This window comes from Chiloscyllium punctatum, chromosome 4 (assembly GCF_047496795.1).
Source record: "Chiloscyllium punctatum isolate Juve2018m chromosome 4, sChiPun1.3, whole genome shotgun sequence".
In the NCBI taxonomy this organism is placed as follows: Eukaryota; Metazoa; Chordata; class Chondrichthyes; order Orectolobiformes; family Hemiscylliidae; genus Chiloscyllium; species Chiloscyllium punctatum.
Genome location: NC_092742.1, coordinates 58,336,789 through 58,349,488, shown reverse-complemented (window position 1 = coordinate 58,349,488; position 12,700 = coordinate 58,336,789). Strand labels below are relative to the sequence as shown.

At 39.2% G+C, this 12,700-nt stretch overlaps 1 long non-coding RNA gene across 1 annotated transcript in view; it reads left to right on the top strand.

The window, feature by feature from the left end:
- The first annotated feature begins 685 nt into the window (after nt 1–685).
- The window catches only part of LOC140475935 (uncharacterized), a 51,165-nt gene continuing 39,150 nt past the window's right edge, over nt 686–12,700 (top strand). Inside the window, exons 1-2 of the long non-coding RNA XR_011960365.1 lie at nt 686–744; nt 4,748–4,826. This is a non-coding gene — a long non-coding RNA (uncharacterized lncRNA). The remainder of the gene's footprint in view (nt 745–4,747; nt 4,827–12,700) is intronic.

The following is a 12,700-nucleotide window of genomic DNA, read 5'->3' as shown; positions in this document are numbered from 1 at the left end:
TTGCAAAATATTCCTCTGATGGCTGCTTTGCTAATGATTCAGCTTTACTGACAACTTTCAAATTCAATATCTTCACTGGATGAGAAAAGAAAGTGTTCATTAGTTGGAAATGAATACAAACTCAGATAGATACAAACATTCCAGGAAAAGAATGAATTGAAGACAAAAGCAACTAAAGATTTCTTTCTTTCCTATCCCTCCTAGATGTATGGTTACAGTTCTGCTACACATAGGAACTTTATAATTAATGTAGCCCTCTTCTAGGTTTCTCATTTTACAGTAATCAGAAATGCTGCTGGTTCAGAGAAAATAATTGATATAATTCAAACAAAAACATACATCTTAATGTTGTACTCAAGGAAGAAAATTGAATGCTCAGCAAGTGATAATCTTCCTAGAGGAGGTCCCATTTTCCTGGTTTTTCAAAGGCATTTTACATTTTTAATGTTCTTCAACAAATAACATTTGCTTTTAGAAGAGGCAGCTCTTGAACAAATGTAAAATATTTTACAAACAGGTAACCAATCAAGCTTAAATCTGCTGATCATTTCAGGAACTGGATTGCACAGCTCACATAAATAACCAAGGAGATAATGATGTGTGATTAGCTCAGCGCCTATTCGTTGCAATGTAGTCAGCATGCCAGACTTATGCTGCCTGCTGGTTTAAATGATTTCAGCATGCAGTCAACACTAACCACGCTACTACTTGGCTGGATGCATCAGCAGTGGGCCAATACTGTGAGTAAGTACCACCATTTAACTTAACCCTTCTCTCTTAAAGGAGAGATGCACTGTGGCTGGAAAAGGTGCTGATCATCATTAATGACTGACTATGAGCAGTATTTGTTTTGTGGAAATCAGATTGATATAATACCTAATCACGACATTATTAATGGCAATGACTCTGCAAAACTGAATAGGCCAGTTCACGTTGAAATAAAACAGTTAATCGCAGCAGCAAATACAGAAATTTGAGGAAAACCTCAGCAGGTTTGGTCCATTTCTGAAAAGGGTCACTGGACTCAAAAGGTTAACTCTGTTTTATCTTCACAGATGCTGCCAAATTTCCAGTAATTTCTGTTTTTGTTTCAGATCCCCAGCATCCGCAATTCTTCATTTTAAATTAATCACAGCAAACTGATTAAAGGTAGCTTGATAATCACAGTCATCTCAGATTGACATCCTGAGGTCTAACAATATAATTTAATTTTAAGTTGTCTATATATCAACAGAAGTAATTCTGGTGAGTCATCTCAGATTGGTCACTGAGGTCTAACTGTATGATTTAAGTGAAAATGTTTTGTTTAAAATTCTCATTGAAGGTGTTGGGGTTAATGTGCGATTACATCAGTCATAATTCTGGGTCTCCAAGTTTAAGAGGGAGGTAAAAATGCAGGAAGCGTTACTTCTCTGGGGAACACTGAGAATGGCAAACATGGGAAACGGAAGGCTCCAAGTTTTCTGAATACAATACAGAAGGGTCACTGGACCCGAAATGTTAACTCTGATTTCTCTTCACAGATGCTGCCAGACCTGCTGAGCTTTACCAGCAACTTCTGCTTTTGTTAAAGATCACTATATCTTTATACCTAGTTCTCCATCTTAAGTTGCATTTTCCCTCATCCTGCACTCTCTTCTGGTTTAGAACTTGCAGATAGTACAAGCATCTACTTTTTACTGTGAACCACAACTTTCCTCTTGCGTTTTGCTTTTTGTAGATACCAATGAAATTCAACCTGGCTAGCTGGAGCAAGAGCTCCTGAAACAAAAGAAATTATGGAGGCAAATATCTGAATATTTGCTACAAGTCAAGAGTCCAGAGTCTTCTGCAGACCAGGAGAAAGCACATTGAAGTCCTAACTTGGTTCCAGTTGGGCTGGGTTTTATGTGTGTCATACCAGGTGACATTCGAAACAGTGCAGAGGTTGCTGAATTCTGAGTCAAATTAACTGGAAGATCTGCCCCACTACACCTGCACTTTCTTTAAGGGAAGAAAAAACATCCCTCCAGTCCTCCCTCCTCATACTCCAAGACAATCCCCAAACTTCCATGCCCATCTCTACCATCTTCACTTATGTCACCTACCCCAATTGCCCCTCATACCACCTGTATCAAACTATGCTTTATTACTCATCTCAATATGGCCTCTCATATCTCCATGGCAACCAATATCCTTCTTCTTAGTCCAAAGGCATTTATAGCCACCATACCAACTTACTGCTTACTCTTGCCATCTCATGAACCCCTTACACCTTCCTTTGCCTTTATGCCTGTTGAATCAACTCATTCAGCCTCAATCATGTCAGACCTCAAGACCTAGACTGTCTAATTAATTATTTAATAAAGAAAGCATATGAGATAAATACATTCACTACATTAAAAACAGGCATTATAATTTCTGGTGCATTTTAACTTCCTTTACTTCCTTATAAAAACAGACATTGACATCTATGGATCATTCAATGACATTCAGTGGGTCGAACTACTTAATTCTGATCCTCAATAATTAGGTCTTATGGTCTTATAATTTTGGCATTCACATGGTTGTAGCACCAGCAGCGTGCACTGCCTCTCCAAAATCACACATCTTTTCTGGGCTTTTTCTTGCTCCTAAGGCCTCTTCTACCCATTCTCCTCCTCCCTCAGCTAGCAGCTTGGCCTGCTTTAACTGGCTACTCTTAATTCTTCAGTCATGGTGTGTTCCTTGGTGTGTAACTGCACCCATGTCAGAGCAACTGGTTTGTGCAGAATCTCTGAATTCAGGATAAAGTTCATCAGCACCTGCCATAGGACACCCTGTAAGTTTTTGCAACTTGAACCAAGAAAGATTAAATAAAACATTTGTAGAACTGTATAAAGGCAAGAAAAAGTCTCCCATAATCTAGCCTGCAAGTAATGATGATCCTTTTGAATAATGTTGATGGAGGTCATTCAGTGGCTGCTGAATGCATGTTCAGTTGTGCAAGTTAAACAAAGATGTTAGCTGCAGCACTAAGCGCCAAAATACTCATTAATTGATGTGACAATCTGCCTGATCTTCCAGTGGGTATTTACTACCCATGTACTAACATCATCACCACGACGTCATCTAGCGTTTGGCTCAATTTACAGGAAAGGTATGATTGTTCAACAATGTTCCTTCTATAGGAAGGATGTTGTGAAACTTGAAAGAGTTCAAAAAAGATTTACAAGGATGTTGCCAGGGTTGGAGGGTTTGAGCTATAGGGACAGGTTGAATAGGCTGCGCTATTTTCCCTGGAGCATCAAAAGCTGCGGGGTGACCTTATAGAGGTTTATAAAATCATGAGGGGCATAGTTGAAGAGCCAAGTTCTTTTCCCTGGTTTGGGGGAGTTCAGAACTAGAGGGTATAGGTTTAAGGTAAGAGGAGAAAGATTTAAAAGGGACCTAAGGGGCAACATTTTCACACAGAGAGTGGTGCATGTATGGAATGAGTTGCTCGAGGAAGTAGTGGAGGCTGGTACAATTATAACATTTAACTGGCATCTGGATGGGTACATGAATAGGAAAGGTTTAGAGGGATATGAGCCAAATGCTGGCAAATGGGACTAGATTGATTATGAATATGTGTTAGGCACAGATGAGTTGGACCAATGGGTCTGCTTCCATGCTGTACAGCACTATGACTCTAGAACTACCATGAAAGATCACGAAAGGTACTTGCAACATCCACAGAATGTGCAAAAGTGACCCCAATTACTCAATCTTAGCATTCGGACAAGACTCCCATTAGTTTGATATACAAACTGATACAGATCTGCTGTACCTAATAAATGCAGCTACTCAAATTCAGTTGACAATTACTATTTTTCATGAGAGGCCATATATTTCTAATTTTATTACAATTTGTTCTGATAGTTAGTCCATACTCATCAATGCTTAGTTATCATTTATTTAGTGACACTGGAACCATCACAAATCCATGAATATTATAATGCGTAAACAACATGAAATGCAGTGGCCATCAGTCTTCACTGTGACAGCTGCTGCTAGTTACATATCTTAGGAAATTTATTAAGCAGAGAATTTGCCTGTAAACTTGTTGACGACTAAACCACAGCCACAAGATTAAAATCACAGCATATAAGGGCCTCATGGAAACATCCTGTTCTGTAGAAATGTTGAATTGGTGCCAAATTCAAAGAACTAGTCAATATGCGATAGAGAATCGGAGAAAAGGAGAGGAAATTAGCAAAACTAAAAGCTAGATTGTTCTGAACACAAGACAAGGAAAGAACATTTGCTCCAAAAGAACTGCTTGGTTGCTTTTGTTGGTGCATTTGCCTGGACCATGCAGGACTGAGGATAATATTCTCTGTGAAATCTGCCCAATTCTCTGTATGCAGGAACACATACTTACTTTTATATGTTAAACTTTACAATAAAACTCAGCACTCCATGAGTTATTTTTAAATTGCAATCATGAACTAACTTTTAATGATTGCATACCTGACTCCTGAGCTTGAACTAGCCTTTTCTCCCCAGTGGTTTTCTATTTAGATTATACTCCTTGCTGCCATTCTTGCATATCAATACTGGGGATCCCTTTGTGTCCAAGTTTATGGGCAGGAGGTTTCCCAGTCATTTTCTCTGAGCTGGAAATGTTTGTATAGTTGACAGCTACAGGGATTGTACAACCATAGCTGATGAATACAAACCACATGTTTGAAGTTTTTCAAATAACAATTCTGAAGATTTGTTTTATTCTTTCCTTCTGGTTCCACAGATTCCTGTTGCCCTGTGGTAGCATGTGGATAAGGAAATTCCACCATGTGTGTTGTGTGAGCATTGGAGAGTTCGTGTGAGTGAGTATCACCATCAAACTCGATGTAGTTCTCAGCTGACGTCTATATATACTCATACTTTTCAGCTGGGGTCACAAGATAGTGATCTGGAGAAGGAGCACAGCCAACATTGCACCTCTTCATCTCAGTGTGTGAGAACCAATTATAGCACCCCAACAGCTATCACAGATGAATGTAGGTACTCAGCACAGAGAGATATTCAAACCTGGGATTTTCTGGCCTGATATGACTTAATTACATCAGTTTTACAATTGGCCCATTGAGGGAATGATGTGGTTTAATCTATAGGCAACATTTCAAAGTTTATAAAAATAAATAGTATATAATATTGTTCCCCTATTCATGCAATGTAAAAATATATGTGTATTGTTGGGTTGAAATATTGAAGTCAGTCATGTGTGACTTATTAAAGGCCTAGACTTTAAGGGTATTCTTAGGGATCATGCAAGGAAATATGACCCCAACTAAACCTACCTTGCTCAGTCTGTCTCTACCTCCTGCCATTTCCCTAGTTCCCACCAATACGCAGGCATTCAGTTTGCCAAGATTGTCTTCTATATACTTCAGAAAAAAACAAAGACACCGAATGACATTTTGGTGAGTCAGCTATTGTAGAGGCCAAAGGAAATACTGTAAAGTGCTGCTGTTTGCCTTTTCAGTGTTTGCAAATTCATTTCCCACATGAAGCAGTCTCTGCAGTGTATCATTCATTGCAGCATCAATGTTAGCTTACCCACAGTTTTTCGGAGCCAAAGAAAGTCAGAAAAATGAAATGCTTTGAGAAAAGACACAGGCGCAATGATAACATTTCCAAACCATATTGTATTTCCAAGACTGGAAAAAAATGTACTGTATAAGCATCAGCTATCATATTGCAAGTGGGCACTCTATGTTGTACAGTGTTTATGTTCATATTTAGGTTCATTATGAGCTGTATAGTACTGTTCAGTACTTTTCATTATTAATATCAATGAGTACAGTACAGAGCACCATTAAACTATGATTATTTAAAAATTACTGAACTTGAACCAACCAAGTAAATGGCTTGTAAAAGTGATAACGCTTGCTGAAAATATGACAATTTAGATTGGCTCAAATATGTGCTTATGTTATGATGTTGACCTAGGAATGCAGTGCTATTGAATCTACAACTAGGTAATAAGTCAGTCTGAAGTTAAAATAAGGGCTGGTGATAGTGTCTCAGCTATCTGTACTACTAAGTTAACCTTTGTAAGGAGAGAGGTCCACACTTGGATGGTCAAATTATTAGAAGCAAGGCATATTAAATTGTGGCAGTGCATAAAAGTACCAAAAAAGTATTATTACTGATGATAATAGTTACAATTAATGAGGTGCAGAAGGGCCCTCCTCATCTTCCAGACAATTTTCAATTAATGCAAGTTAGCTTGATCACTCAAGAAGAGTTTCGGTCCGCACAATGGACGCAGTGACTGGTAAGTTCCCAGAGGAGCTGCAGAAGCACGTTTAGGACAGAAGGTCCCAGAAGGTCCCTGATAATGGGCTTTTGCCCAAAACATCGATTTTCCTGCTCCTCGGATGATATCTGACCTGCTGTACTTTTCCAGCACCACTCTAATCTTGACTCTAATCTCCAGCATCTGCAGTACCCACTTCTGCCTCGAAGGAACCCCTGGACCAAGTCCTTAACACTGGCAAAACTGATCTGTTCTGGAAGAAAATGCCAAATTGGACCTTACAAAGCAAAAGGAGAGAATCTGGTTTTAGTAGCAAAAGACAACCTGATGATACAGCAAACTTTGTTTTAACTGGCACCTTGTTAACTGGCACTTGTGATTAAACGGCAAAAATTAAATACCTCAAATGCAATGAAGTTTACTATATAATTCTCTCCCATTATTCGAAATTTTAAAAAATTTGTTTATTTCAATGTAAATATAATTGTTGTGCAATTGAATGGCCACACGAAATAGTAACAGATGATTTAATTTCAAGTCAATTTCTCCTCAAATGCCACGATCTATTGCAATGTCTGAGTAGTCAGTTGAGGTTGCGAGTGAGAAGTTTCTGTGCCAATACATTTATTTAAGGCAAAGTTGCCTTATTATCTAAGTGATTTATGCTGTAAAAAAAGCAGTAATACATATACCCCCTGCATTATATTTCTATTACTTGATTATGCAGATCTCTTGAGTATCCGGAATACTTGATCATTTGGCAGACTCCTAGTCCCATTGGTGCCAGTTAATAAAATGTTTGCTATTTATCCCAAGCAACTTTGTGATCTATTTGGACTTCAGTAAGGCGTTCGACAAGGTTCCCATTGGAAGACTGGTTTGCAAGGTTAAATCTCATGGAATACAAGGAGAACTAGCCATTTTGATACAGGACTGGCTCGAAGGTAGAAGACAGAGGGTGGTGGTGGAGAGCTGTGTTTCAGACTGGAGGTCTGTGACCACTGGAGTGCCACAAGGGTCGGTCCTGGGTCAACTACTTTTCATCATTTATTTAAATGATTTGGATATGAACATAGGAGGTATACTTAGTAAGTTTGCAGAAGGCACCAAAATTGGAGGTATGGTGAACAACGAAGAAGGTTACCCCAGATTACAATGGGATCTTGATCAGATGGGCCAGTGGGCTGAGGAGTGGCAGATGGAGTTTAATTTAGATAAATGCAAGGTGCTGCATTTTGGAACAGCAAATCTTAGCAGGACTTATGGTAAGGTCCTAGGGAATGTTGCTGAACAAAGAGACCTTGGAATGCAAGTTCATAGTTCCTTGAAAGTCGAGTTGCAGATAGATAGGATAATGAAGAAAGCGTTTGGTATGCTTTCCTTTATTGGTCAGAGCACTAAGTATAGGAGTTGGGAGATCATGTTACGGCTGTACAGGATATTGGTTACGCCACATTTAGAATATTGCACGTATTTCTGGCCTCCTTCCTATAGGAAGGATGTTGTGAAACTTGAAAGGGTTCAAAAAAGATTTACAAGGATGTTGCCAGGGTTTGGAGGATTTGAGCTATAGGGAGAGGCTGAATAGGCTGGGGTTGTTTTAACTCGAGTGTTTGAAGGCTGAGGGGTGATCTCATTGGGCTTTATAAAATCTTGAGGGGCATGGATAGGATAAATAGACAATGTCTTTTCAGTAGGGTGGGGAGTCCAGAACTAGAAGGCATAGGTTTAGAGTGAGAGGGGAAAGATATAAAAGGGCAACTTTTTCACACAGAGGGTGGTGCATGTATGGAATGAGCTGCCAGAGGAAGTGGTGGAGGCTGGTACAATTGCCACATTTAAAAGGCATCCAGATGGGTATATGAATAGGAAGGGTTTGGAGGGATATGGGCCAAGTGCTGCAAATGGGACTAGATTAAGTTAGGATATCTGGTCGGCATGGATGGGTTGGACAGAGGGGTCTGTTTCTGTGCTGTACATCTCTATGAATCTATGACTCTATAACTTCACCTTCAATCCTTCTGCTGCAGAGCCTTTAAATAGTGCACAGAGTTGTAAATGTTGTCAATGAGCATATTCCATTATTTCTCCAGTAGAAAGTCTCTTTTTATTTAATAAAAACATTGTTTCCCATTAATTCTATTGCACTTTAACATGTACTCACTGCTGTAGATACCAAATGTTTGGATGGTTGAAACTTATCCAATTGATTCCCATTAGAAAATATGTTCACTGTTCACAATTTCACAGTTTGTGGTGCTTTCCATAGATTTATCACCAAGTGACTGCACGCATTTTTCAAAACAATAATGGATGTTTAATAATCAGAGTTAAGTATATTTTAGTTCTATGTTTTATTCATTACAAATACAATTAAATTGATCAATTCTGGTTGGAGATTTCAATGTTCAAGATGCTGTACCATGTAATGTATCTGATGCTGTAATTATTTACTCTGTATTACATGGCGTTTGGAGAATAAAACCTTCAGCACTCAACAATATTAGAAAGGTGAACATCTATCTGGTTATAATTTGGATGCACCATACCTATTTCATTTTAGCATCAAAAAGTGACTTTGGACACTCAAAATGGCATCCAAGGCATACTCACGCAGTTCTGGTGCAAGTTGTACCAGAAGCCATTAGCACATACAATTAGCACGTGCAGTCGTCGAAGAGTGTGGTGTTGGAAAAGCACAGCCAGTCAGGCAACATCCGAGGAGCAAGAGAGTAGATGTTTCGAGCATAAGATCTTCATCAGGAATTAGCAAATGTAGTCCATGCTTTGGACAGTAGGAAAATTATACAGCAATTAATTCCAATACTTTCATTTGGGAGCCTGATTAAACTGATTCTGAGCAGTGTTAACGTCTGTAGTAAGTGGAGTGACAGGTACTGCAGGACTTGATCCTTCAAGTTTTTTTGCACAGGTGCAAACTTAAGATGTTCCTCCTGGAGAATAGCATGCCAGGTGGAATGAGCAGATGCCATGCAGAGCAGATCAAATTGACAGAAGAATGAGGAGGAAGAGGATGTAGGGAACAGTGCTCAGTACAAGGGCATGTCTGTCCAGGGTATTCAGAGAGTAACTCTCCTATTTGATCTTCAACAAGAAAATCTATAGTCTCTTGTTTTTGAGTGCTATCAGATTTAGCTCCTATTATTATGTTATATTCTTATTAAAATTACAGATATTTAATGAGTATAATGAAATGAGAATAACATGGATGACATCATATTTTGCCGCCCGCATTTCCTTGTCTGTTTTTGGAATGATTAGATTCCTTCATTTTACTTTTTGTACACCGGCGCTTCCGCGAGGTTATTCATAAGATGTAACTGCTCTGCAAATGCAGCACTATATGTTGTGAGCAGTCATGGATTTATAGACCCTCCACCTCTGGAGAGTGCTTATATCAAGCGTCCATTCCAGGAAAAATAATCATTCTTTCTCCACAGCAGGAACAGTGGGTATTGCAGATGGTAATCTCATTGTCTGTTCCAGTTAATCATTCCAAGGTTAGCTCTAAGCAACAAGAACCACTCAGTATTTCATTTTACTCCACTGTGGGCTTAGGTTCCAAGTTACACTAAATGTTATATTTAGCGAAGTGGTAATTTGGAAAGTGCTACGGATCATAGTGATAAAAATTGTCTCTCTAAGATACACAAAATTGAACTGCTAATGAATGATACATTAAATAAACAGTCTTTCATAAGATTCAAAAGTATCAGACTTGGCTTAATGGTAAAACTCTCCTCTGTGTCACCTCAAATATTCATGATAAACAGGCAAGAACAAATCAGAAACTCTTGGGTGCACTGGGTTTAACAAAATAGAAAATCAGGTTGCATGCTAATCACACCATTTATACCAGCTTGTCTATTTTACATGGCTGTCGAGCAATATTTTGAACCCCAGGTGTTCCTGGGTTTAAGCCCAAGTCCAGGTCTACATGGTTTCACAGGAGAACATGAAAGATACTGTAATATCATTGAAAGGGCAGAAGACCTTTCCTTAAGACCAAGCTAATGGATCACTCTAAATCAGCATTACAAAACTAGACTGATTAGTTGTTTAGGTTCTACAGATTTTTGCACCTTAATGTGCACAACTTAGTTTGAGTGGTTTCCTAAAGTACAGCAGTAAAAGTATTTAATTTGCCTAGCTAATTACTCATTAATAAAATATTCCAGTACGTTCCCTATAACAGGTATCGGTTAACTGGCCTGTAACTCCACTGTTTTCTGTCTCTCACTTTCTTGAATAGTCATCCACACAAGTCAGCAGCAGCAAAATGCTGGCATCACCATATCAGCATGGCTGCTCTCAGTCCAAGTCTCACATTGCTTCAGTCCTTCAACACTTGCCATATCACATAATCATCCTTCCCCCAGGATGAGAGTCAATCAACTCAGGAAGTGGGATTCTCCACCATCTCTAGCTTCCATTGTGTGCAAGGCACCATGGATTGCACTAATGTTGATTTGTGAGCACCTATCAGCTACTTGTTGAGTTCATCAACAGAAAAAGTTTCTATTCCATCAATGTTCACATTATGTATGGCTATCACTGTAGTACAAGCTGCTGCTATTGAGAATCGGTGGTGAAAAGAATAAATGTTTTGGATGTGCTGCCAATCAAGTGGGCTGCTTTCTCCTGGATGGTGTCAAGCTGCTTGAATGTTGTTGGAGCTGCACTCATCCATGCAAGTGAGGTATATTCGATCATGCTCCTAATTTTCATTCTGTACATGGTAGATAAGCTTTGGTGAGTCAAGAAATTGATTTACTTGCATCTATCTGACCTGCTTTTGTAGCCACAGTATTTATATGGCTCATCCATTTCAGTTTCTGGTCAATAATAAACCATAAATGGGGGATGCAGTGAGGGTAATGCCATTGAATGTCAAGGGGTTATGGTTATTCCTCTTGTTGGAGGCACTCATCACCTGGTGCCTGTGTGGCATGAATGCTAATTGTCATATGTCAGTCTAAGCCTGTCCAGATCTTGTTGCATTTAAACATGGACTGCTTTAGTAGCTGAGGAGTCACAAATGGTGCTGAACAGTATGTAATATTTAGTGAACATCCCCACTTCTGACCTTATGATGGAGAAAAGGTCATTGATGAAGCAGCTGAAGATCGTTGGGCCTAGGCCACTACCCTGCAGAGATGTCCTGCAGCTGAGTGATCTCCAATAACCACAACCATCTATTTATACTAGGTAAGACTCCAACCATTAGTGCGGTTTCCTCCGATTCCCTTTGATTCCAGTTTTGCTAGGGCTCTTTGATGCCACATTCAGTCAATTGTAGTCTCAATGTCACTCTCACCTCACCTCTAGAATTCAAGTTCTTTTTCATACTTGAACTAAAGCTGTGATGAGGCGAGGAACTGAGTGGCATCAAAGTACAGGTTATTGCAAAATAAATGCTGTTTGATAGCACTGTTGATGAAGCCCTCCATCATTTTACTGATGTTTGAGAGTAGATTGATAAGGCATTAATTGGCCAATTGAATTCCTTTTTAGAGTACACAACATAGCTGGGCAACTTTCTACATGGTTGGATAGATGCCAATGTAGGAGCTGTACTGGCACAGCTTGGCTAGGGGCACAGAAAGTCCTGGAGCACAAGTCTTCAGTACTATTCCTGAGATGTTGAAGCCTACATTATCTTTGGCAATTCTTGCATATTGCTTTTTAAAGCTGACAAAGATTAATGAATTTCTCCGCTGCTGATTGAAGTTGGTTATGGACAGAAACCTTGTCTTGAGAAAATATGTTCTGGAATAGGTTGGTGCATTACTTCAGTTTTCTTTATGCTGATGTTAAGATTGAAGTTGTCATATTCATTGGAGAACAAGTCAATAATACGTTGCATGTTCCACTCTAAATCAGCAACTAGTAAACAGTAATCAGCAAACAGGAAACTGTGAACTAATTCGAGACCTTAGTCTACACTGGTGCTGTCTCTGATTGAACACCTTCCCATCCACGCAATATATGATTACAATGTCGGGATCACTATATAACTATTGTGGAAGGAATTGAAGAGTATGGCAGAGAATAACATGGATGAAGAAGGTTCATGCTAGTATGCAGCCCTTTTTAACTCCATTAGTGACTGTGACTGGATCAGAACATTAGAGAGGCAGAAAATTGTTGGTGATTAAGGGCTCAAACTGAGCAAACATCTTCAGCAAGAGGACACCATTGTTGTTACAACTGCCAATCCTGCACACCTGGAAATCAATACCACCCCTTGCTTTGAGGGACCAAGAATGATTAGTTTGTCTGATTTAAGCAGAGTAGCAATGAATGAGTAGATGTCATCATTGAATTTATTCTTGACTTCATCAGGTTTGGTCATGGCAGAGACATACACACACTGTGTGTAGAGTTACTTGACGGTTGCCATGCAGGGCAAGTTTA